Here is a 25299-nt window from a genome sequence, read left to right as displayed (position 1 = left end):
GACTTTTTCAGAGGGAGACATGCAGCGTGTGTAGCTCTGTTGGCCTCAGTCAGGTTGGTGCTGCAGTGAGTTGTTAGTAGTAGTGCTAGTAGTAATTCACTTCAATCTCACTATTTTTGAATGTTCCGAAAGGGCCTTATTCCTAAGACTATCATAATCTATTAAGTTTCACCATAGGTGGCACTAGATATGCTTTCAGATCCCATCATTATGTGGATTAAAGCCATTTTTCCCTTGCGGCAATTCACCGTAGATTTTTGAGAAAAATTAAAACAAAAGGACGCACAAGCATATGCGAAATGGTTAGATATATGAAAGATAGTAGATAAACAAAAAAAAAGGAAAACTCTCATAAAATGATATTTAATAATCAGAAATACTATCTTGGGACAAACGAGTATTCTTATTTGGAAAAATAAGGCATAAAACCTGGAAAACCTCCTTTAATTCACACCAATCTTACTATCTTAGAATTTTTTTGAAGGGGCCATATTCCTGCAACTACTGCCATCTATTTAGATTCATCATAGGTGTTATTGGTACGCTTTCACATCCTACCATTATGTGAATCAAAGCCATTTTTCGCTTTTGGCCTTTTGCCTTAAATTTTGAGAAAAATTGAAATACAAAGTGTGTCCAAGGATATGCGCGACGTTGTGGTGATAAAAGAGAGTAATTAAAAAAAAATCAAAAAATACAAAAAAGAAAAAAAATGACAAAAAAGGGACTAGAATTTTTTTTATCAGCCTTTATATTAGGGGAGTTTTCTTGTTGGGGAGGATAAGGCTCGAAACCTTGAGAGCTTATTTAATTGACACCAATGTCAATATTTTTTTTAGAGTACTCTAGACCATCTTTAGAAATGGAGATATTCTCCTGTTTCGTAGGGTTTTTTTTCCGGTAAGCAAAGACCGATTTTTTCAGTGATGTTTATACAACGCAGAAAGTGTCCTACAATTATCTGGTGAAAGAAAAAACGGCAACACTGTTAATAAAGCAAAAAACTTACTCGTTTGAATTTACTATGCGTTAGGACTGAAGTAAGGCAGAAAGACAAAAACGTCTGTCATGTTTTAACTTTGCTGCATGTTTTAACACCCAGCTGCTTCTTTAAGTAAGCTGCAAACTCATAAACCACATCAATTGAAAAAGAGCTGCGAGGTATTACAGATGAAATAGCTGTAGCTAGCCTTGAAGAGACAAACATGCATTGATTATATCCAGATATCAGTATATAAGTAGACTTTACTAGCATTGATTATATCCAGCCTACATATCAGCATTTAAGTACACTTTACCTGTCTTACTACTACTACTAACAACTCAATGTAGCACCAGGCTGCCTGAGACCAACACAGCTACGCATGCCCCTCCTCCATCCCAATTTATTTAAAGCTTTTCTCTTTACAACATTTCAAGAAGCTCCCATTTCCCTTAAATCTTTCCTTTCGACATTCTCCCACCTTATTCGGGGACAAACTGCTAGTCCTTTGAACCTAGACGGTTAGCCGACAAGGACTATCTTTGGCAATCTCACATCTTTCATCCACAGAACGTGTCCTAGCCATTTCAAATTTTCTCGCATTAAAGCCCTAGAAAGCGGGATTGAACTATGTTTTTCGTACAGCCAGGACGACTGCCTTGCCCTCCAGCAAATAAAATAAGGGGTAAATACAATTTGACCCTTCTCTTGCATTGGTCAATGTTTAACTTTAGCCACATTGTTTAGTTTGCTTCTAACTTTTTGGCGGAATTAAAACATCATTGTTCATAGTAATACTGCTCTTCTCTCAAAAATCGACTTCTTTTTTGTATATTATCATTCTTTATATTACTAATTCTTCTTTAAAGTTTAGTCAGTCATTATTTAGAGCATGATTAGTCAAAATATCCGAAACTAAATATAGAAGCCAATTTCAAAATGGATTCGCAATAGGGAGAAATAACATAATATATGTTTCAGAAGGCATACATCACTCTTCAGAGGACACTAGGGATTAAATTCAAAATTCAAAATGGAAACCATACATAACATGTTATTCATTTATAACAAACACAAATCAAACTAAAAAAGCAAGTCAGATATTCCCTTTAACAATGTTGCAAAACTTCAGCAGATGAAGTGACGAGAGTTGGAAAAACGTCTTTTTCCAGCAAAGCATTACATCTTTTTCGGATAATACTAAATATTGACCTTATTGCATACTTTTGGTCTATTAAGGGAGAAGGGAAGCCCCCCCCCCCTCAGTGGGAACGCTGAGGTAGGTGCTATATCAAATGCTGGCTTTAGAAGCTTCAATGTGTTAAAAACTGTAATCATTTCTTTAAACTTTAAGTTACGCCAAAAACGTAAACAAAATATAAAAATTACACTTAAAAAATAATCTTATATATAAATATATGTATATATAAATACATGTATATATATATATATATATACTAGCTGTTGGGGTGGCGCTTCGCGCCACCCCAACACCTAGTTGGTGGGGGCGCTTCGCGCCCCCCCCAAGCCCCCCCGCGCGCGTAAGTCGTTACGCGCCATAATAGTTACGCGCCATTGTAGTTGTGTCCCTATGTCCCACCTGTGAATATAGATAGATATATATATATATATGGTTTTAACTACGTAAAACTTGCGAATATACAACATTCTTTGCTGTCCCATTGTCTTTGCATATAAATAGATTGTCAGGTTTACCGACTCTTGAACATGCAACATATAATGGTCCATGGGAAAACAATCTGTATTCAGATCTATACCTCATGATTCTAATGATTGCCCTTGAGCTTTGTTGATGGTTATTGCTAATCGACCATTCCCTGTCCCGGTGTCCCGGTCGTCATTTACATCCCCCTGTTTCCCCCGGTGTCCCCGTTGTAGTTGTGTCCCGGTCGTCATTTATATTCCCTGTGTCCCGGTCGTCATTTGTATCCCGGTGTACCGGTCTGTATATACATTCGTTTTTTAGTTTTGTTCTTCTCCTTTATTTTTTTCCTTTTTTTTTCTTTTTTAGTTTATTTAGATTTTTTAGTTTTTTTATTAGTTTTTAGTTTTTTTTTCTTTTTAGTTTTTTTGTAGTTTTTACCTTCTTTTTAGTTTTGTTAATTTTTTTTTTTACTTATGTCCTGGTCGTCATTTATACTCCCTGTGTCCCGGTGCTTTGTTGATTGCTAATCGAACATTCCTTTTGTCCTGGTCGCTTTCTCTTTGAGTGTCGTCATAGTTTTTTTTTATTTTTTATTTTTTTTAGTTTTTTACCTTTTTTTAGTTTTTTTAGTTTTTTTAGTTTTTTAGCTTTTTTATTTTTTTTATTAGTTTGTAGGTTTTTTTGTAGTTTTTGCCTTTTTTTAGTTTTTTCAGTTTTGACGTCACCTGATCCAGTTTTTTCAGGTGACGTCACCTGACACATCCATCCACACATCCACAGACAGACAACTTATTTTTATATATATAGATATATATATATATATATATATATATATATATATATATATATATATATATATATATATATATATATATATATATATATATATATATATATATATATGTATATATATATATATATAAATATATATATATAATATTATGCACAAATTTAAAACTTTTTAATTTGAAAATGTTTCATATGGCATCATTGGTGGTACTAGATATGCTTTCACATCAATCAAAGCCATTTTTAACATGCAGCTTTTTCCTCATCAACTTTTTAGAAGAAGCGTTTGTGCAACGTTGAAGTGGATGAAAGACAGTAAACAAACAAACAAAAGAGAATGGAGCCGAAAAAAAAGCCTTTAACGACATTTTTCAGCTATTATATCACAAGGATGTTCTTATTGGGGAGGATAAGGCTCAAAATCTGGAAAAGCTCACTTAATTAACCCCAATTTTACAAATGTCCCGAGGGTCATCTATACCATATTTTGAGATGGAGAGATTTGCTTAATAAAAAGTTCACTTAATTAACCCAAACTAAACAATTTTTCTGAGGGTCATCAATACCATATTTAAAGATGGAGAAATTTCCTATCGTTTGTTGTTTTTCCTCTGGCAGGTAAAAACCGATTTTTTTTTCCCGGTATAAATGTACAACATAGAAAGATTTCTACGGTAACATTGCCAACAAAACCAGAAACTTACCTCGTTCGAAGCTACTACGTGTTAAGTCAAGAAGAATCAAAATAGCATTTTATCCAAGAACCCTTTCTTTTTCTTTTCAGGTTCCAAATATTTGATATTTTGTCTGGAGCATCATTTGCAATCTCCTCCAAAAGAGGGAGAGAGGGATACACCCAACAAGCAACCACGGTACTTTTTAGAAAATATTGTTTTTCCTTGCTCTAGTATGTGAGAATAAATCAATTAAGATTTACATTTATTAACACTAATTGACATTTATTGACAGAATTAGCACTATAACATTATTAATAACTATTACCAGTATGTTATCATTAACGCTAATTAACACTAAAAATCCAATCAATGCTAATTTTTAATCAACGCAGGAAAGAGGAAGTTCCTTGAACAGGAAGGAAAGAGGAAGTTTTTGGTTCCTTCAACAAAAAAGCTGTATTTGATGTCCTAGTGAAGCATGATTTTGAATTACTCTTACGGGGGGGGGGGGGGCTTTAATAAGTACAAATAAATTCAACCATTTGACAATCTGGCGGTGATACGATCTTTTCATCCGTACCTAGAGACAAAAACAATAACCTGCCTTTGGTGATTGAAAGAGTTGATTCAAAATACTAATAGATATTCAAAAGGGGGCGATTTTTCTCCAACTATGGTAAAATTGTTGCGAAATAGACTTTGGCATCGAAGTAAAGCTTTGAACTTTTAACTGCCAAGTTGGAATATAATTAAAGATGTTAAGATTTAAGTTGTAATTAAACAAAAAGTGCTTTATGTTACTTCTGATAAAAGATTAAGACATACTATACATAGAGGGAAGGGGGATAAAGGGAGGGCTCCCAGACACCTTCTGTCCTTAAATCGGAAAATACTAGCACAAAATAATTTTTATCCTGTTTTTATCCCGTCTACTAAAGAAAGCATCTGCCCCCTCCGCTTAATAACCAAACTTTGGTGCATATGTGGGCTGAGATGTGGTCTTTCGATGATGTTACGGAAATGTGAAAGTTTACATTCAGATCTAGACATTTTTATAAGACATCATCTTAAATTGACTTATGAAGGCCTTACCACAAATTTTGCTGACAAGCTTCAACAGGCATATAGGCTTAAAATCAATGCGCTATGTTAAGCTTTGTACATAGCAAAGCCACCACCTATGATGCACGTATAGATGGGGATAGTCTCAGAAATAATACACTTTCTATGTAAAACAGGAAAAAAAAATTATATATACTAGAAATCACAGTTACAGGAAGGGGAAGACAACACGTCTTGAACATTGCCATTTGAAAACAGAAAACAAATTCTTGCGTTCGAAAATATGTGAATTTATAAAGAATTTTAAATATAACCTGTAAACAGAGAGTCAGTTACTCTGAAATCGGCAGTAAAACGGGCCCGCCTCTCATTGGTGTCGTTTTAAAGAAGAAGATTTGGACATATTTAGGTCATGTACCCCGTAATGAAGGCCGCCTTTCTCAAACAGCCTGCGAAAACAGGGAAACAGGTGGCAGAAGAAGACGAGGTTGTTCAAACAACACCTTGAAGTGTTCTTTTGATCGCCACCTGAGGATGGCTGAGGCCTCATTAACATTTGAATGGGGAGACGCCACTGCTTCAAGGCGAGTGGGGAGGCTGTCGGCCCCCTATGTGCCACCAATGGCTCCGGAGGAAGTAAGCTAAGGTATGGTTGCATTTAGACTTGGCAGCTGAAGCTTCAATTAGGTTTGATCCGAGCTGTCGATTCGAAGGTCGACTAAGGATAAATAAAGGTGGATAATTTGATAATACGTACCTTGATACAACCAACTTAGATAAAAGGAAGCCACTATTCTTAAGAGGATATGATAGTTGCGAGTCACTATAGTGATGAATTATAGTCGGTTCCGAGTCTATTATGACGTGACCAATGAATTCGGGCTGTAAAGAGACCTCAATTAAAATTTGACCCGACAATACTGCATAAAATACTTCATATGCTCTGGTTACTTCCTCGATAGTTTTGCCCCTATACTTGAATTTTAAATTCCTTATCTGACACGTACCTTGATGCTAATAGCGGTAAATAAAGAATTAAATAGGTTTATCTCATGAACTGGATACTGCTTTATCTCACAAAGACATGCTGCATCAACCGTTTTATGAACTCTTTTTTCCTTTTTTTTTTTGCCAGTGCATTTAATTGTTCGTAGTTTATTGACCTGCTATTGTAAAAAATAGCACAATTTAATTGTCAGCCTATGCCAAAATTATACAAGCTGTTTTTATTAAACGAATCCTGTAATGACAACTTAGTTAAAAATTAATGAAAAACTGACAACATAAACAGGTGCTTAAAAGTCGGACCCTAAATAGAGAGATCAGACTTTTTTGACGAAGAAGATTAGGTTTTTTTATAACAGGAGGGGGTTACAAGGGGAATTATAGTCAGTTCCAAGTCTTAACAAGGCCAACGAATTCAGGCTGAAAAGAGATCTCTTTTGAAAAATCAAACTTGGTAATGGTACATAGAATATTTCAAAAATTCTGGTCACAGGTCACTTCCTATTTAGTTTGAACTGAACTATGAGTTTTAAATCAGTATCCAGAATTTGCTAGTTGTAGGAGTAAAATAAAATTCCATAGTTTTACGTCATGATTTTCACTTAAAATAGGCAATAAAAATATTTGAATTTCTGTTAGAGCTACGTTTGATCTCTAGGTCCCGAACTACCAAGCTGAGATCAGACCTACTGCGCCACTACAAGATGTGACTAGTTTTTGCTAGCTGGGATGAAAAATACAATTTCATTTGATACTTTTTCCTATGCAGCTAAGGATTGATAATACAGCTCTCTGATTGACTGGCCATAGTTGGATTCCAAAAAAGTTCAAATAAACTGAGCTTCGGTGCTAGCTATGCATAGCTCCAGAATTCAACTAAATTTCATTATGAATGTCTCTGATGAATTCGCAATCACATTTTATTGATACCGTCCATTAGATGCCACTAATTTGGGCCAATCATATTTTCATAATGCTTTCTGATTGGCTGAAAATTTATATGAAAGATTCTGACTGGCTTAAATTAGGACTAGCTAAATCTCTACTATTACTACTACAAACAACTCACTACAAAATCAAGCCGGCTGACGCCAACACAGCTAGAATTAGAAAAGAAATTTAGATAAGAATCAATACTCAGCTAAGGCTTAAAAACAATCAAATTATAATTGTTAAAAATTATGAAACAAAAAATCTGGTTTATGGTGAACCATGATGAATTTTATGGTAAATTTGTTGAAACTGGCTAAAGAAAAGCTACTTTTCGAAAAAATGGCGTATTACATTAAAAATATATAAGAATATAACAATAATCGGATAAAAATTTGCAATCTAGGGGCATTGTGCAGGCTAAACTCCTTGCGCATGTGATTGATGTACCCCATTTTATGTTTGATAGCCTAATAGAAAAACCAGAGAAATCAGAAAGAATTACAAGACATCAACTTAGTATTGGACTCTGAATCAAATGGCAAGTTTTTATTTTAATTCCATTAAATAAGATACAAAGAACAAGATATCACATTTAATTAGTATAGTTTTAGTATGTTTTAATTAGTATGTTCGCAAAGTACGTTAAAAAGCCAATCGAGGGGTATATTTTAGCTAACGAATTAATCAAGAAAAAGAAAAAAAACAACACTGGAACTATGCGCAAAAATTGTATGCAACTGCAAGCAAGATGTACCCATAAGAGGAATAGGAGGAGGAGGATGTTTTCCTTAAAGCTGGTAGAAAGACTAAGAAATTTTTAAACAAATTTGCGCTTCGTGGGGATAACTCTTAGCTAAGTCCATAAGATATTGTGGACCTTCAATGTGGATTGGGAACTGCAGATGAATATACCCGACAAAATAAACATATACAACACATAAAATAGACAAATATGCACACAAAAGGGATAGAGGGGACACGGCTAGTCAGAGAGACCTTCTCAAGAAAACCTAAAAAGTTCGGCGTTTTTACATAACTTCTTTCCTAACCCCAGCAAGCGTTGTGGATTGCTATCCAACAAAAATAAACACGTACAAAGCGTGCAGTCGACCACACACAAAAGGGATAGAAGGACTGCGAATACCTTCTAAGTCTGGTCGGAAGGACCTCCCCTCCCCCAAGAAAAAACTTAGACCTTTCCTGATGACTTTTTAACTAACCCAAGGTTGCTACCTTCTACATGAATCAAGATCTGGCCATGGGTATACTGCGCATGGGCACTCTTAACCGACTTTCAACAAAAGAGACACAATAAACACAATATACATGGCATGACTCACCTTATCTTTGTTATACGAGCTGACAACGTCAAGCAATAGAGCAAGATTTAGCTTTGTCTTCTCACTGACAATCAAAACCCAGTCAGCATTTAACAACGGTAATCAATAAAACAGAAATATAACTTAAAGTTAAAGTAAAACACCAAACCCACGGGTTAGGTCAGTAGAATTGGCCCCCTTCGAAAACCTTGAATATCCTAAATTTATCAACGAAAATGATTGCACAATTTGTGTGAATCGCACGTAGAGATGTTTGCAGATGATGTGTAAATGCGTGAAGACGCACGTAGCCATTGAGCTACACATGTGGATATTTATAGATGCCACTCTTTGTGATAAAAATTGCAAAGCTAATCGAAAGAGATGCGGCTCATTCGCACTATAATAATGGGATATCTGAAATCCAAATGGGCTTGTTTTTAGAGGCATGTACGTTTTCCCACTAAAGATGCAAGTCCTAATGCCTTCGCACGATTTATAGCAGTCCCTTTCCCCTACATATGTTTTTATTTACATCTTGAGCCAACCGAAAAGCAATTCATCCCCGAATAGAGTAGGAATACGTCGTAAGGATTTAAAGGAAATTGGAACTTTTTGGGAGGGGATAAAGAGGGGAGCTTAGAAAAGATTAGGATGGAGAAAGAGCGCTTTCAGCTGTGTTGACTTCAGGCGTTTTGGGGCCGCAGTGAGTTATTACTAGTAGTACTATTAATTATCTTCATGAGATAAACTGTTTACATGGATGCAAAAGAGTCTCCTCTCAACTGAAAATAGCCCATATCATACCAATCTTTAAAAAAGGGGACACGCCTAAAGCAGAAGATCACAGATCATGATTACATTACAGATTCATATCTGCTGTTACGAAAGTCCTTGAGAGGATAGTTAACGAGCTGCTGCTACAACACCCTACACAAAAGAATATTTTCTCTGACAAGCAATAGACACTTAGATACCTGAGGTCATCAGCCATTTAACCCTCTACGCTGATCATTGAAAACTACTTGGTATTTCCAACAAATTATCCATGTAACCCGATGTTGGACCACATAGGCAGATCCGAGGCTTCTCTCTTTTTAAATATATTCAAGTACCTCACCATACAGTGTTGCCCATAATAACCCGCAACACCAATATCGCATGAAGGATAACCAGACTTCGTCTATCATACCACTTGTAACTTCCACCTGCGGTAAAGACCTGGGAGTCATGCAAATCACCTGCGAAACGTCCATGAATATTCCTTACTCGCAGTCTCCAAATCAAACTCAAGGATTAGACTTCTCAAAAGAACAATCACTAGTGTGCTACAAGGAATGTTCTTAAAACTATCGAGCTCAATTACCAGCTCTGGAATTTGGAAGATGCTTGCTGGGTCCTTTTACAAAGTTAGCTACGGCCGATTGAATAAGTATGGATATGGACCGCAAAATGTCAATCTGTCCTTGATGGGAAACCACGCAGAAAATGATTACGTGCCCTAAAGCTACCAGCTCTGACTTAATGCAGGTGCAGTGAGATGCTACTAAAATACAAGTGTGTTTGCCAAAGAAAGAATTATATTTCCCAGAGCTTACCAATCAAACATGAGGTCACTCGGAGAAGCTTCAGAACGGTTCAATTGACAGCAGAATCAGGCGGGCATTTTTATACAATTGGTGATAATGATTAGAACAGTTGAGGTGAGAAAAAAGTATCCCCACGATACGAACACACGAAACTCTCACAATACGAACAGGACGGCCCATCACTCATGTCAATAAACTGTAACCGAATAATAAGTTTGGCAGTTCTAAACTACAAAAGAATAGGTCCTGGATAGTACCAAAATGTGATCACCGTTATCGCTTGAGGTTGAACTATATCTATCCGGCTAACTTCTAGCGGAGTTGCATATAGCTGGGCTCTAAATAGTGGGATATATATATATATTTTTCTTTTATTTATTTAGACTATGAAATCGATTGCCAGTATCAACAACTGAGTTAAACATATCCACTGGACCCTTATTTCTTTCTGAAGTGTGAATTAAAGTAATTAAGGTAAAAAGAAAAAAACACTGAAAAGCTCAACTACAATCCATTTACATAAAAATAAAAAAATAATTAAAAGAGATAACTAGGATAAGCACCAGTTTAACAAGCAGGGAGATATGCTTTCCAATATGTCTAAACGTAAAATAGAGTTCGACACAAGTAGCACTTTTCAACCTAAAAGTGGGCGCATTTTACCGTAGGTGGCCGTGCTTTACCGTAGGTCGCCGTAACATATTTTACACTACTTTTGACAAAGAAATTTTCCAGGCCAGGAGTCCTTTTAGTGCATCACACGCTCGCCGTTTGAGAGTCAAAACGCCTCAAAAGATCCAGTCTTATTTAAGATACCTCACAATAACATGCACGAACAGACCTCCATCAACGAGTGTCTTATTTCGTCTTACATGTAAAAACAAATTATATTTTCAAACACTAGAAAACCCAATTCCTAGTTCAGTCATGGTCAGCCCATTAAACGTGGGGAATAACTATACATAGCGCTTGTGCCGATCTCCTGATTTTATGCCTTCGCCCGAAGCGCAATGCGTGGTTGAGGGCAAATCATCCGACGGCTCCCGTGTTTTCCTCCAAATTTCTCCAGGTACCCATTTAGAGCTGGCTCAAATTTACGTGGTCCCACCATTGACCCCAGTTCCAAACCAAATAGCCAGCGAAACCAGGACTCGAACCCCTGTCCTAAGGATTTTAAGTCTATCGTGCTAACCACTTGGCTAGGACGGTAAGGCAGAAACTTATTTTGATGAAAAACGTCGACTATCTGTCGAGAAAGAAAAATTAAGGTTCTATGCTACAAATCTGTTAAAAATACAGAATTCATCGAATCAACCCACTCTCCACCACCTTCACCCCTTCCAAAACATTTGACCTACCACAGTACAAGACACGTCATCAGATGTCGTTGTTTTTTTTTGTTTTTTTTTTTATATATATATTAGTAGGCTTAGCTCAAAAAAGTCGTCACTACTGTTCTAGATTGTGGTTATAAATGTAAAGATTACGGCATTGGAATTTACAGTCCCTACTGGCCACCGTGGAAAAAGTGGGGTAACATATTAGCAATGCTACTAGGCAGTTTTCATGGTTAGTGAAATTTGTTGACAGATTTGACAGCTTTTCGGATTCTGTTGGATTCTGCTACTGGCCGCATTGGAACTCTTTCCATACCTCCCTACTGGTGTAATCTCCGTTTCAAGGCCCTTCAGCCAGAAAGTGCAATGAAGGGGTGGGGGTCAGCAATCCTGTGATTTAGTACACCCTTCCTGTTTACCTTCCCCAGGTTTATTCTGCTATTTTGCAGAGTAAATTTGCATAGTTTTATTCTGCCCACAAAGAAAAGACACACAAGAATTCTTAAAAAACAGCGTTATTTGGTCTATAGCATCCTATGTTTATTGACTGAACAGTTTTCTGCAGAGCTCCAGTGTCCAAGATAATGGACATTGGATCACTGAGGGAAATCGCTTATAGTTATAGAATTGATAACAATAATCAGATCAGTAGCTAATCTCAATTTATAACGAGGCGGTATCAAATTTAAGTTCAAGACGATAATTTTTTGCTATGATTTATTATAATTACTTTATAAAAGCATGTAGTTAACTCGCTGTTATAGAATAAACTATGAATATTTTTACCTGACTTACCTTGATTTTATCGTAATAATAAACGTAATGCCAAGTAATGGAGTTACTAACGTCATGATGTTGTTTGAGAAGTTACGAGATAAGCTGTCATTTTTTTCCCTTAGGGCCTTACAAGAGCCTAATCAGGACACCATAAAATCATGCTTTTTATATCTTTTTTCATTGTCTTACTTTTCTGCTGCATTTTTTATAATTTTGATGATTTGTGTTTTTTGAATCTGTGTTTCTTTTTATGGCACTTGGTATTAACCAAGTGACATGTAGCAATAGCAAATTCTGTCGGTCTGTCGGTCCCGATTTTGCTACTTTAGGCACTTCCAGGTAAGCTAGGACGATGAAATTTGGCAGGCGTATCAGGGACCGGACCAGATTAAATTAGAAATAGTCGTTTTCCCGATTTGGCCATTTGGGGGGGGGGGGGGTAAAGTGGGGGGCCCGTTAATTCGGAGAGAATAGAAAAATTGAAGTATTTTTAACTTACGAACGGTTGATCAGATCTTAATGAAATTTGATGTTTAGAAGGATATCGTGTCTCAGAGCTGTTATTTTAAATCCCGACCGGATCTGGTGACATGGAGGGGGATAAGGGAGGAGGAAACCTAAAATCTTGGAAAAGACTTAGAGTGGAGGGGTCAGGATGAAACTTGTGGGAAAAATAAGCACAAGTCCTAGATACATGACTGACATAGCCAGAACGGATCCGCTCTCTTTGGGGCAGTCGGGGGGGGGGGGTTAATTCTGAAAAATTAAAAAAATGAGGTATTTTTAACTTACGAACGGGTGATCGGATCTCAATGAAATTTAATATTTAGAAGGATATCGTGTCTCAGAGCTCTTATTTTAAATCCCGACCGGATCTGGTGACATTGGGGAGGGGGGAGTTGGGAGGGGTAACCTAAAACTTGGAAAACACTTAGAGTGGAAGGATCGGGATAGAACTTAGTGGGGAAAATCAGCACAACTTCTAGATACATGATTGACATAACCGGAACAGATCCGCTCTCTTTGGGGTAGTTTGGGGGGGGGGTTAATTCTGAAAAATTAGAAAAACGAGGTATTTTAACTTACGAACGGGTGATCGGATCTAAATGAAATTTGATATTTAGATTGATATCGTGTCTCAGAGCTCTTATTTTAAATCCCGACCGGATCTGGTGAGATTGGGGGGAGTTGGGAGAGGAAAGCCTAAAACTTCGAAAACACTTACGAGTGGAGGGATCGGGATGAAACTTGCTGGGAAAAACAAACACAAGTCCTAGATACATAATTGACATAACCAGAACGGATCCGCTCTCTTTGGGGTAGTTGGGGGGGGGGGGGGTTCATTCTAAAAAATTAGAAAAAATGAGGTATTTTTAACTTACGAACGGGTGATCGGATCTCAATGAAATTTGATTTTTAGAAGGATATTGTGTCTCAAAGCTCTTATTTTAAATCCCGACTGGATCTGGAGACATTGGGGGGAGTTCGGGGTGGGGGAACCTAAAATCAAGGAAAATGCTTAGATTGGAGGATCGGGATGAAACTTGATGGGAAAAATAAGCAGAAGTCTTAGATACGTGATTTACATAATTGGAACGGATCCGCTCTATTGGGGGGGGGGGGTTAATTCTGAAAAAATAGAAAAAATTATGTATTTTTAACTTACGAAGGAGTGATCGGATCTTCATGAAACTTCATATTTAGAAGGACCTTGTAACTCAGATATCTTATTTAAAATCTCAACCGGATCCAGCGTAATTTGGGGGAGGGAGCAGTTGGGGACCGGAAATCTTAGAAAATACTTAACGCGGTGACATCAGGATGAAACTGGATGGGAAGAATAAAAACCTGTCTAAGAGTGGGGGGGGGGTATTTTTGAAAATTGAGGTATTTGTAACTTACGAAAGGATGACCGGAGCTTAATAAAATTTGATTTTTAGAAGGGTCTTGTGCTTTAAAGCTCTAATTTTAAATTCCGGCCAGATCCTGTGACATTGGGAGGGGGGGGGGGTGGAGGGGGAAACCAGAATTCCTGGAAAACGTGAAAATTGGGGTATTTTTATCTTACGAATAGTCTATCGGATCTTAATGAAATTTGATATTTAGAAGGAATTCATGTCTCAGAGCTCTCATTTCAAATTCCGACCAGATCTTTTGACATTGGGGGGAGTTGGAGGGTGAAATCTTGGAAAACACTTGGAGTGGAGGAATCGGGATGAAGCTTGGTGGATAGAATAAGCAAATGTCCTTGATACCTGATTGACGGAACCGTACTGGATTCGCTCTCTTTGGGAGAGTTGGGGGGGAGTCATTTGGCGAGTTTGGTGCTTCTGAACGTGCTAGGACGATGAAAATTGGTAGGCGTGTCAGGGAGCTGCACAAATTGACTTGATAAAGTCGTTTTCCCAGATTCGACCATCTGGGGGGCTAAAGGGAGAGGAAAATTAGAAAAAATTAGGTATTGATAACTTACGAGTGGGTGATCGGATCTTAATGAATTTTGATATTTAGAAGGACATCGTGACTCAGAGCTCTTATTGTAAATTTTGACCGGTATTAAGCCTCTTATTTTCCTTTTAAATCAATCTATTGATTCATAGAATTTTGTTAGAGCTCATACCATATGATCTCTTTGCTCTTAGCTCTTCTTGCCTCGTCACAAGTGCCAAATGAGCTCTTAGCTCTTGTTTTGTTGTATGATTATTACTAATTATTATCAACCATTATAGATTCTTGTTACATTTTGTTTATGACTAGTAATAGATATAGTAAATTACTTAACAATTTAATTGGTTAATCAACATTTTTTGGTTAATCCACATTTAATTAGTTATTTTTGTTGTTAACTATCAAAAACAAACATAAAATTGGTCAGTGCCTCAATTGTCTAAGGTTTGGCACATCCATGACTTCAGCAAATACTAACAACCTCCTAAGAATTTACTAGAAAAAGGGTAAATAGTACAAAATTGGTGTAAAAATTCTGTAAATCCATGGCCAGTTTTTCTACAGGTTTCCACTTTATACTTCCATCCCCTTTTTCAACAGTTTATTGATATTTAGTTGTTTTCTGATAATTAATTTTTAATTGGTACTATTCTTAATTATATTTAATAAAATAATTAACAACTATCAACTTTTACCATGGCTTAAATTACGAGTATTAACATACACATTTATGCTACTGCATATAATACTGCATATATTATTAATAAGTAATATTATTCGTTAAGAAATAAGTATCCTATTACAGCAATTACGTCTATAACGAACATAACGAAAAGAAAGTAATAACTAACGATTCATTTAACACTTTTTGAAATAATTACTATTTAACTAGAGATTTAAGTTTAAATTCAAGGTTTATTCAACAAAAGCAAAACCCGAAACCAGGCCCCTTAAAAAAAAGGGTTGTACCCCCAAGTGAAGGATTCCAAAGAAATGCAAAATTTCACAAAGTATAAAGTGTTAACTTAGTTATTACTATATAAAATTGGGCGTTTCTTCCGAATTCTTCACATGGGGATACAATCCTGTTTTGATAGGCCCCGTCCCAGTGCCCCCTGGTAAGTTATGAGCGCCTGATGATTATCATTAATTCTTTGTATGGCAAAAAAATAAGTATTACCTTTCAATAAGAGGAAAAATTGTCCAGCCACCAGGTACATCCCAGTCTCCAGGCACTTTAATAAAAGATGCGTTAATGGAATCCTTTCTGATATGTTTCAACTCGTCATTGCTGTTGTGGGGGTTGTCTAAAAGTCTGACGATTGTAACATTATGGGATGTGCAAAATCCTATTGACAATCCTATGGGAAAAGAGTTTATTACTTGAAACAGAGCACAGAAGCACTCTATACATGCAATATACATATTAATTATCATCATAAGGGGTAGAGAGATTCTCTATCTCCCAGAAGATTGTTATAGAAGACCTCCCTACGAAAAGAAACAAATGGTGGCTTAAAACACACTCTTCGAATTATCTTACCCTCCTCCCCCACCAGTAAGAAAAATCTTCTGATCCCCATACCCCCTAAAGCTCAGACTTGTTTGCCCCAGTAATTATAACTACGGCTGTACACAGTTGGGAAGCGGGAGTACCCTTCCAAGATTGGTCCAACGGGCCCCCACAAGCAGATCTTGTCTAGCACCTCTCAAAGAGTCTCAGAATCTAAAACTTTGCCATTTCCAATGCCTAAGAAAAAAGCGCATCCATAAAGTGGACCAAAACTAACATGAATTTTAAGAACAAAATAATTTTATTCAATTAGATGTAAAAAGCTAAAAGCAAATAAAAAGGTTTAGAAAAATTCATGCACTAAAATAGAACTAACAAAAATAGGAAAGGGTGGAGTAGCAAGTCAGACGTTTTTCCCCAGGGCAGGTCATTATAACAAGAAATACTTAACATATATGAGGACTTACGGAGAATTAGGAGCAAAAGATTCCACCTGCTATAAGACTGGGAAAAGTTAATCATTGCTAAATAGAGTCAAAACCATTTATTCTTAGTTGTTCTTTTTTCGATTATTTGGGAGAAAAATACAAACGCAAAAAAATATTTAGTAAAAATTGATTTGAGTCTGTCAGAAACAAGAGGTGTCAAACTGAATATCTGTAAAATATAAGAGCAGCAGTGGCAGATCCGGGATTTTCTGGAATGAGGCAGCTACCTAAAATTTGGAAGATTTCTTTAATTTGATAGGTGAAACAGAATTTGATAACATTTCTTTTTGTTTAAGTGATTTGTGGGCTGGAAATTCTCCGGTCTTTTTTTTGCTCAGGATATTAACAATAAATTTTAATGATGTATTTTTGCACAAGAGTTAAACTAAAGTCAATGATAGCTGCACCTCAGCCAACGGAGGGGGGGGGGGTGTAGACCCCTGAAGACAGATCTAGGATACGAGAAAACACAAAATTTACTCAAGAAATCTTTTCGTTAAGATTTAAAAGTTACACTTAATTTAAATGACATTAAAGTGTGATTTTGGATAACTGAAACCTTTGAATATGCACTTTATGCATATTCTAAAAACTCTACTAAAAGAAATCTGAATAGTGCTTTACTTATAACTAAACAGATCACTTCAAATACTACCAACAGATATTTTTGATAGTTTTATGTGATTGATTGGTTGCACATTTAATTTGAACGGAATTTTAAGTAAATAATTTCTTAGACGACACTGCTTTTCTGTTTACAGAATTTAAGAGAGAAAAATGGGTATAATTTAATTAAAACAGTGGAACAATTGTACCATTTATAACCGTTCTCTCTCTCTTAAATTCTATAAATTCAAAGAAAGAAAACACTGATGAAAATAAATATTAAAAAAAAAACTCTTCAAAATATATCTAGGTATTTAATTACAGGAAGTTCTTATTTTCAGGGAACATCCATAGTTTTTATTTGTGATAATTTACGTTCAGTTTGAATTTACTACTCATTAGAATACCAAAAATCGTAATTGTCGACATCTATCTGAGGCCAAACGAAAAGCAGGTCGTCCCAGAATGAGGTGAGAAGAGGTAATAAGGAGGGATTTTAGGGAAATTATAACTTCAAGGGGGAGAGGGTTAAAGAGTAATTTTTGGATAGATAGGGTGGATGAGGAGCGTAAGCAAATACACTGGCCTCAAGCAGCTTGACGCTGCAGTGAGTTTTTAGTAGTAATAGTGTAAGTATTACTTTCTGTCTATTGTAGGTTCAGTTTTTAATGTTTGCTGTGAGCTCAACATCATTCCTTTATCCTCAATCATTTTGGGTTTGATTCTTCACTGGCAGTAATTCTGTTCTGTCACTTTAAGATTCATAGTGTTATCAGTTTTAGGCTTTATTTATTTGTTGACAATAATTTTTTCGTTTAAAGTTACACTTCTGATACAAGTTAAGTTTTTTTTTTTTTTTTTTTTTTTTTTTTTTTAATTACTATTTCAAGATCAATACCTGAACTTCAAGAAAATGCTCAATCTAAAGTAATTTATTTATAAATGATCTGTGACTTTTTTATGTTAACAGTGTGTTTTAAAGAAAAATTCAATAACTGAGTTTCAACACACCTATGTTGTCAAAACTGAGCTAAAATTTGCACATAAGCTGACAAGCAATGACCATATCACAGAGAAACCATTTTTGAAAAAAATGTTCTGACTCAAAATTTCTTTTCCTCTTTAATTGGCTTAGAATTTCCGATAGAAGAGCCAAGTAGGTAGAATTTCACTTTTCGTTTTTTTCACTGGCTTAAAATTTACTGGTTCACCCAGGGAAATCAGTCCAGTTTGGTTGTTTTCTTGATTCGTCTGGAAAAACTTCTCTTATCTTGGCTAATAAACTGTCGTGGAGGCTGTGACCTTGAAGTAGAGAACAGAATCAGCAAAACCCAAGCCACATTCTCTCAACTTCGCCACCATTTATGGAAACAATGGAAGATCAGTTTGAAGACGAAATGTGTGTCCATAAAACAGCAGTTAGGTCTGTTCTATTCTATGCAGTTAAGACCTGACCACTGAAGGCGCTTCATCTCCATCATTTGGGAGTCTTTGACCACTGCTGTTTACAAAAAATTCTGAGGATTCAATGCTCTGACAGAATCTCAAATTCTGATGTGCAGCACTGCTGCTGTGACATCCAGCCCAGAGCCATAATCGTCAAACAGAAAAGACTGCGTTGGCTTGGCCATGTCCTGAGAAAACCCAATGACTGCATTATCAAGCCATTGCTTCTAGCTGCTCCTCAGTCAGATTGGCGCAGACACCCAAGCAGTCAATCGAAAAATTGATTGACTACTGTCAGAAATGACCACGATATGATGGGAGGATTTCGGAAGTTCAGGAAAAAGTGGGATGGCAAATAATACCCTTTAAAAAAGAAACATCATTTTTTTATAAAACTATCTTTATAAGTGAGCAATAATTGTGCGTGTATGTTTTCTCAAAAACAGCTACACATTTTTTTGGGAAAATTGGCATCCTGCAATATTCTGGCCTAAAAAAACGATTAAGATATGTCAGAAGTTTGAGAAAATTCATTAAGAGCCTTTATGTATTTATGTGACTCCTATCGTTTTTATATATATCAGTATTGCAGTGTTGTTGACACATTTGTGTGTTATTGCTCAGATACCATAAATATTTTTGCACTTTATATAATAATTTTAGCTATTCTGAACTGAACTTTTAAAAATAGTCAACTCTTTTTCCATGTCTTAAATACTTTCCATTTGTACTGTTGTATGCATTGTAGATATAAAAACAATACATTCACTCTTGTGGGGTGGGGGGAGGGTGAATGATATAATTCATCTAAATTTCGGTTTTCTTTTTTAAGGTTTTTGAATTGCTAGAATCCCTTGTCAAAATATATGCAAATTGGTAAATCTAGATTGGTAAAAGTAGATTGGTAAAATCTTTATTTTAAGTCTAAGAATATAATTCAAAATAATGGTTTGTGTATGCATTTTGTTTTTATTATTTAGCAAAAGATTTCATAAAATAATTGCACCTTCATATTCGGTAAAAACACACTCATGGCTTACTGCAGTTTTTTTTTAGTAAATATTCAATAAGCTCCAATCAGAATACTGTTTGGTACAACTATCTAGTGCAGTAGTCAGCAAAGTGGGGTCCCAAGCTGCAGCCAGCTCTTTGGCTCTTATAGTTCAGCTCAGCTGCAAGCATACAAGCCACACCAAGGGTATTGGTCAGTTGCTGGCTCTGAGGCATGAGGTGCAGAGAAGACTGAGTTTTAAAAGTCTGGTCAATGTTGGCTTTCAGCAATGCTTTTGCTATCCTGAAAATTTTAGGGAATCTCCAAAATTTTTAGATTTTCTCCTAAAGAAAACTCAGTTTCCCAAAATTCTTCTGCAAATCACCATGCCTTACAATATTGTTTTAAAAATCAGATTGAACTTTTTCTCAAAGCAAACTTTCTGCACATACCCAAGAAACTTTGCCAGTTTGTATTCTTGGATGTGTAAATGATTTTACTCATCCTCACTTCACTAATCAAATGGAAAAACCTACCCTTGCATGTTTTTGCAAACCCAAATTAAAACAATGGCCAGTCACACAAGAGCTTTGGTAAATTTCATCAGCTTTAAAATTAAAATCAAGGAGAAAGAACCCAGCAATAATATTAGTAAAATTAAAACTAGTAAAATAGTTAGTCAGATTAGTAGTCCGTTTGTGGTCACTATAAGTAGTTGTTAGTTGTCATTAGCAAATCAGCAGTCAGAAGGCAATTAGAATAGAATAAACAAACTTAACTACACATTGCTGCTGTCATTCCAAAAGGTTTTGTCTGATATTTGTTGCAATTCAGGTATGATTGCAAAAAACTGTTGGCTAAGCTGTTCACAAAGAGAGAATTAGAAAGGTAGCATACATTCAATCACAATTTGATTCTCCTGTTCCTCATTGTAGTGCTGAACCTCTTTTTGAGAATATTTTAACAAAAAGCTTTGGTAAATTTTTTCATAAGCATCAAAATGTCAGGTATGAACCTTAGTCATGACAGCTTTTGACCCCCCCCCCCAACTCCTCTCAACCAACACATTTTTGCTACAATAAATTATCAGTGTGACCTTCAGTATATTTGTATTATGTTAATACTGCATAACATTCTCTGAGTATTGGTATTTGAAACATGTAAGATACCAATAAAGAGGGTATATGTACCCCTGAAAGTCATAGTGTTACTGTTACTTGTCACTCTAATATTAGCAAACATATTGGATATTTAAAAAAAAACACAAATACTAAGATCAGCAATACCAAAAACTGTTTGGATATTTAATTTCTAATATTCTGATTTTAGAATATTCATGTTGGACACTCTGTAATGACAGACAGAAATTAGGACAAAAACAAATTAATCCAGTCAATAGTTGTATCTTCTTCCTTTAAAGGGATGCTGAGGTAGGTATAGTAATAATAATAACATGATAAATAAGTATTCTTCAACAGAGAAGGATACCAAGAAGTAAAAAGGGTATGATTATTGTATTTCAAATATTCTTTACAACAGCTCATTCTTCAGTACATCCTTATCAGAAAATTCTTTCTATGACGACATGTGTTCCAGCACAAGTAATTCTTTTAACACACCATGTTCTGAAATAAACCAGATTAATTGTAAAAAGAATTATTTGGAGCAATAGAGGCCACCAAGCCAATGCTTAGATGCCTCTTTCCTTTTGGATGACTTCTTGTTTCTGGTAAGTAAATTAAAATTTACAAGTTGAAAGAGTTACTTGTTAAGTAAGAGGTTGTTTAAACATTAGCCAACTTAATATGAAAATTTGTGTGATACAAATACCTTTTTAAAAAGACTGCTATTAAATAATTTCTAAATCTGATAGTTCACAACACAATCTAATAGCACTTATTATATGACTTAAACATTATTAGACATAATAAAAAAATCTTTGCAATGAAAACACTAATTTCATATGGTTGCTGCTGCTAACTGCTTCAAAAGGTGATAGATTTTGGGGCACCAACTCAAATATGTTAGGTGGTGCAAAATGTATTTTTCAAAATATTAGTGAGGCATTATTTGTTGTTTTTTTCCACAACAGTACCAAAAGAAGACATTTGTTCAATGAAAATACCAAAAAATATACTTTCTAAATCTAGGGGGAGCAATTGTCCCCCCTCAACTTATGCCCCTAGGTAAGTTACACAATGTTTTTTATTGATTTCCCTAGCTTTTTAGAATTAATAAACTTTTTTAACTTTATAATTAAATAGTTCAAATAACCAGATTTTATTCTTACTGCCCTTTTACTTTGAGGGCTTGAAATACAAGTTTGCAAGGATAATAATTGGCATATTTGAAAAGAGTTTTAGGAGGTATTTTCCAAGTCTTTTGAATTTGAGTGGTGGAATTAGAGTTTTGGTAAATTTTTGCTGAATGGAGTCAAAGTTGAAGCAACAGAAACAATCCAAGACTCATAGAAGTCAGAGTTAGGGAAAAACATAAAGGCTGGAGTCAAGCCAAATATTCTTAAATCCAACTTAAAAATGGCAAAAATAAACAAAATTAATATTGTAAGCATTAAATATCAAACATAAAAGTTAAGTTTATAGAATCAGCTTTCTGTTAATATGTGAGTAAAAGTGAAACACTGAAAGGATATATACATCAAAATAGGATAACTGATACTTCTAAAATGAGGTTCTTCTAGGTAAGCTAATAAACTAACAATTTCAACTATTTAAACTTAAATTATTTGGTAAAATTCTAGTTAATTGACTTCTTGCTATCTCAGAAAGAGTTTAGGTTAGGAAAATGAAACTTTCAGGGATGAATACACAGACTAAAGTATGTCCTAGGAACATATTTTGAAGCAACTGCCTCTACTCCTTCTCCCTCTAGAGGGCCCTGACCTTTGATGACCTTTAAAAATATGAGTGTTATAAAAATGAAACCTTGCAAAATAGATCTTCTGCTTAAGTGAAGTACAACAAAATTATTTTCAGCTTCATAACTTTGCTCAATTCCATTTTATAAAGTTTTAAAGATATGCAAATACATTTCCTAAATTTTGAAAGAAAAAAAACATAAATATGGCTCAAAATTCTACTCAAATAACAGGAATTGCATTTACAGAACTAAAGGCAGAGAAAAAGCAACTATTAACTGAAAATTAAGGTAAAATGTTGTTTTGTCAAAATTTCAATAGGTATAGACCTGTCATGTAGGCAAATTTCAGGGCCCTCTAGAGGGAGAAGGAGTGGAGGTGGGTACTTTAAAATACCTTCCTGGGGCATACTTTAGCCTGTAGACCCATCCCATAAAGTTTCATTTTCCTAACCTAAACCCTTTCCAAGATAGCAAGAAGTCAATTAACTAGAATTTTATCAATTATTTTAATAGTGACCATATTGATACATTATAAGTATTGATACTTAGTTTTGTAGCTAGCCTATTCATTGATTTTTACAACTCTTTTTAAGTAACAAGATACAAGGGTTTTGTTGTACATAGGCTAATTTTACTCAATTGGATAGCCTACTGGTTTTATTTAGTTTAGTAGCCCAGTTGGCAATACCTTTTAAAATATATAAGGGCTTGATTCCTAAAAGTTTTATTCACCTAATCCAACTACATCCCAGGATATAAAGAAGCCCCGTAGCTGGAGCTTTACATAAGCATAAAATTTATAGCTGAGCTTCTGATTTTAATAAGGTAAACCAGAAAAACATTTTAAGATACTCTTTTCTTTGCTGCACTGCAATTTTCCTGTTTTAAATTATTAAAACTTACTGTTTTCCATTGCAAAACATAACACATAATATATAGTGGGCTGTATGTATCCATCAAGGAAGAGGGATAAGGAGAAACAATGCAATTTCAGTAGCCTACTTTTGATTTTCTACAATTAGGCTAGCTTTCAGAGTGTTTTAGGACTTCGTTCAAATACTTCTCTGCACTTCAGGTTCGCCTTGACCATTTCCTGACTTATTCTAATTCTGCTAGGTAGCGTTATTGCTATTTTCCCATTTATATCGCCTAATAACCAAAGAGCACATTTATGTAGTTTGAATTTCTGCAAGTTCAAATTAGCAAAAAAATATTGTGATCCCCGAGATTGCAGCGAAAACCACGGTACCAAAAAATAAAGAGCGAGATAAAATAAGATCATCCTGAATATTTATGGAACTTTACTTTTTAACCCTTGGAAATACTCTTGTCTCTCAGTTTTAAATTTAAAGTTGTATACTGTTCCTTCTACACTTTATACTAATTGTGTAGTACAAATAATTTCCAAATGGGGATAAATGTATTTATTTACAGTGAAAAAAAAAACAGGTACAAAAGTCGGGATATTTCGATTTGAAATATCAAATGAGACTCCTATATAGTTTATACAATTATCCTTCTTATAAAAATTTAAATGCCTCTGGAGCATAACTTACAACCCTTGCCCCCAGGCTCTAGGATTTTGTTTCAACCCCAAAATCTTTGTTAAATGATCTTTGAACTATTTTGAATAAGATGGCTATCTCAAAATTTTCGTTAGATGCTTGACTTACTTGACTTTATGCTCCTGCCAAAATTTTTCTGCTGTCGAGAGTGATGCTACATGATGCTTCCATTTAGACCGGTCCCATGCAAGGATGTGGCCGTCCTCCTGAATATTTGCCATGGCTAAGAAGGCAACTGTCGTGTCCTTCCATCTGGTTGGGGGCCGACCTCTTGGGCATTTCCCGTCGTACAGCACGGGATCAAAGTCTAAAATTGTTTGTGCGGGAGTGTTGGGAGGCTTGCGAAGGAGATGTCCATACCAGCGTAGTGTTCGTTGGGCGAGTTGGACTGAGAAGGGCGTTTGAGAGTTAACGCCAGGAGGTTCTTGTTGCTAACAAAATCGTGCCAGCGTAATCCTTCAATGCGGCGAAGATGTTTTGTTTGGGCTATATTTACGTTGCTAAGCACAGACTGAGGGGCTGGCCAGATTTTGGCTCCGTAAAGAAGCACGGATCCCACCGAAGCATTGTATATGCACATCTTGGTCCTAAGGCTGATAGAAGGTTTCCTCCAATGGGCACTTAGGCTTCTCACTACTGCTGAGACTTTTAGCAATTCGGTGCATTAGATCTTTGAGGATTGAGAGGATGGAGCCAAGGTATGTAAATTCCTCAACAATCTCAGCTGGTTTGTCACCGAACGTCAGGACTGGCGGGGGACGCGCTGAGTTAAGGGGTTCAACAAACATCACTTTTGTCTTCTGCCAATTAATCGACAGCCCTATCTTTAAGGCTTCATCAGCAAGGATCTGTAGGGCTTCTGTGAGCTTCGACGGTGAATCAGAGACAAGAGCAAGATCATCGACATATTCAGCGTCTAAAATTACTCTATCGCTGAAATGTAACCCAAACTGGAGGCGGTTTATGGTCCAAGTCATAATATATTCTATGACACAATTAAATAGCTCTGGAGCAGCAGCACAGCCCTGACGGACTCAAGTATTGATTTCAAAAGATAAACTGCGTCTGCCATTGACTTGCACGCAGCTCTCAGTCCCTTCGTGGAGCCGCTCGAAAAGATTGCAGTACTTCACTGGTAGTCCCGTTGTTTTCAGTATGAGCCAGAGTGATTGCCGGTCGACAGAATCGAAAGCAGCCTTGAAATCAATAAATATGTTTTTTTTTTA

General features: G+C 35.8%; 1 pseudogene; it reads right to left on the bottom strand.

Annotated features, from left to right (window-relative positions):
* LOC136030653 (cationic trypsin-3-like) overlaps positions 1-24653 on the bottom strand; it is a 65213-nt pseudogene extending 40560 nt beyond the window's left edge.
* Between the last annotated feature and the right edge of the window lie 646 nt (positions 24654-25299).

Source organism: Artemia franciscana, chromosome 8 (assembly GCF_032884065.1).
Source record: "Artemia franciscana chromosome 8, ASM3288406v1, whole genome shotgun sequence".
Lineage (NCBI taxonomy): Eukaryota > Metazoa > Arthropoda > Branchiopoda > Anostraca > Artemiidae > Artemia > Artemia franciscana.
The sequence above is the reverse complement of the archived record's forward strand: the minus strand, read 5'-3'. Positions and strand labels throughout refer to the sequence as shown.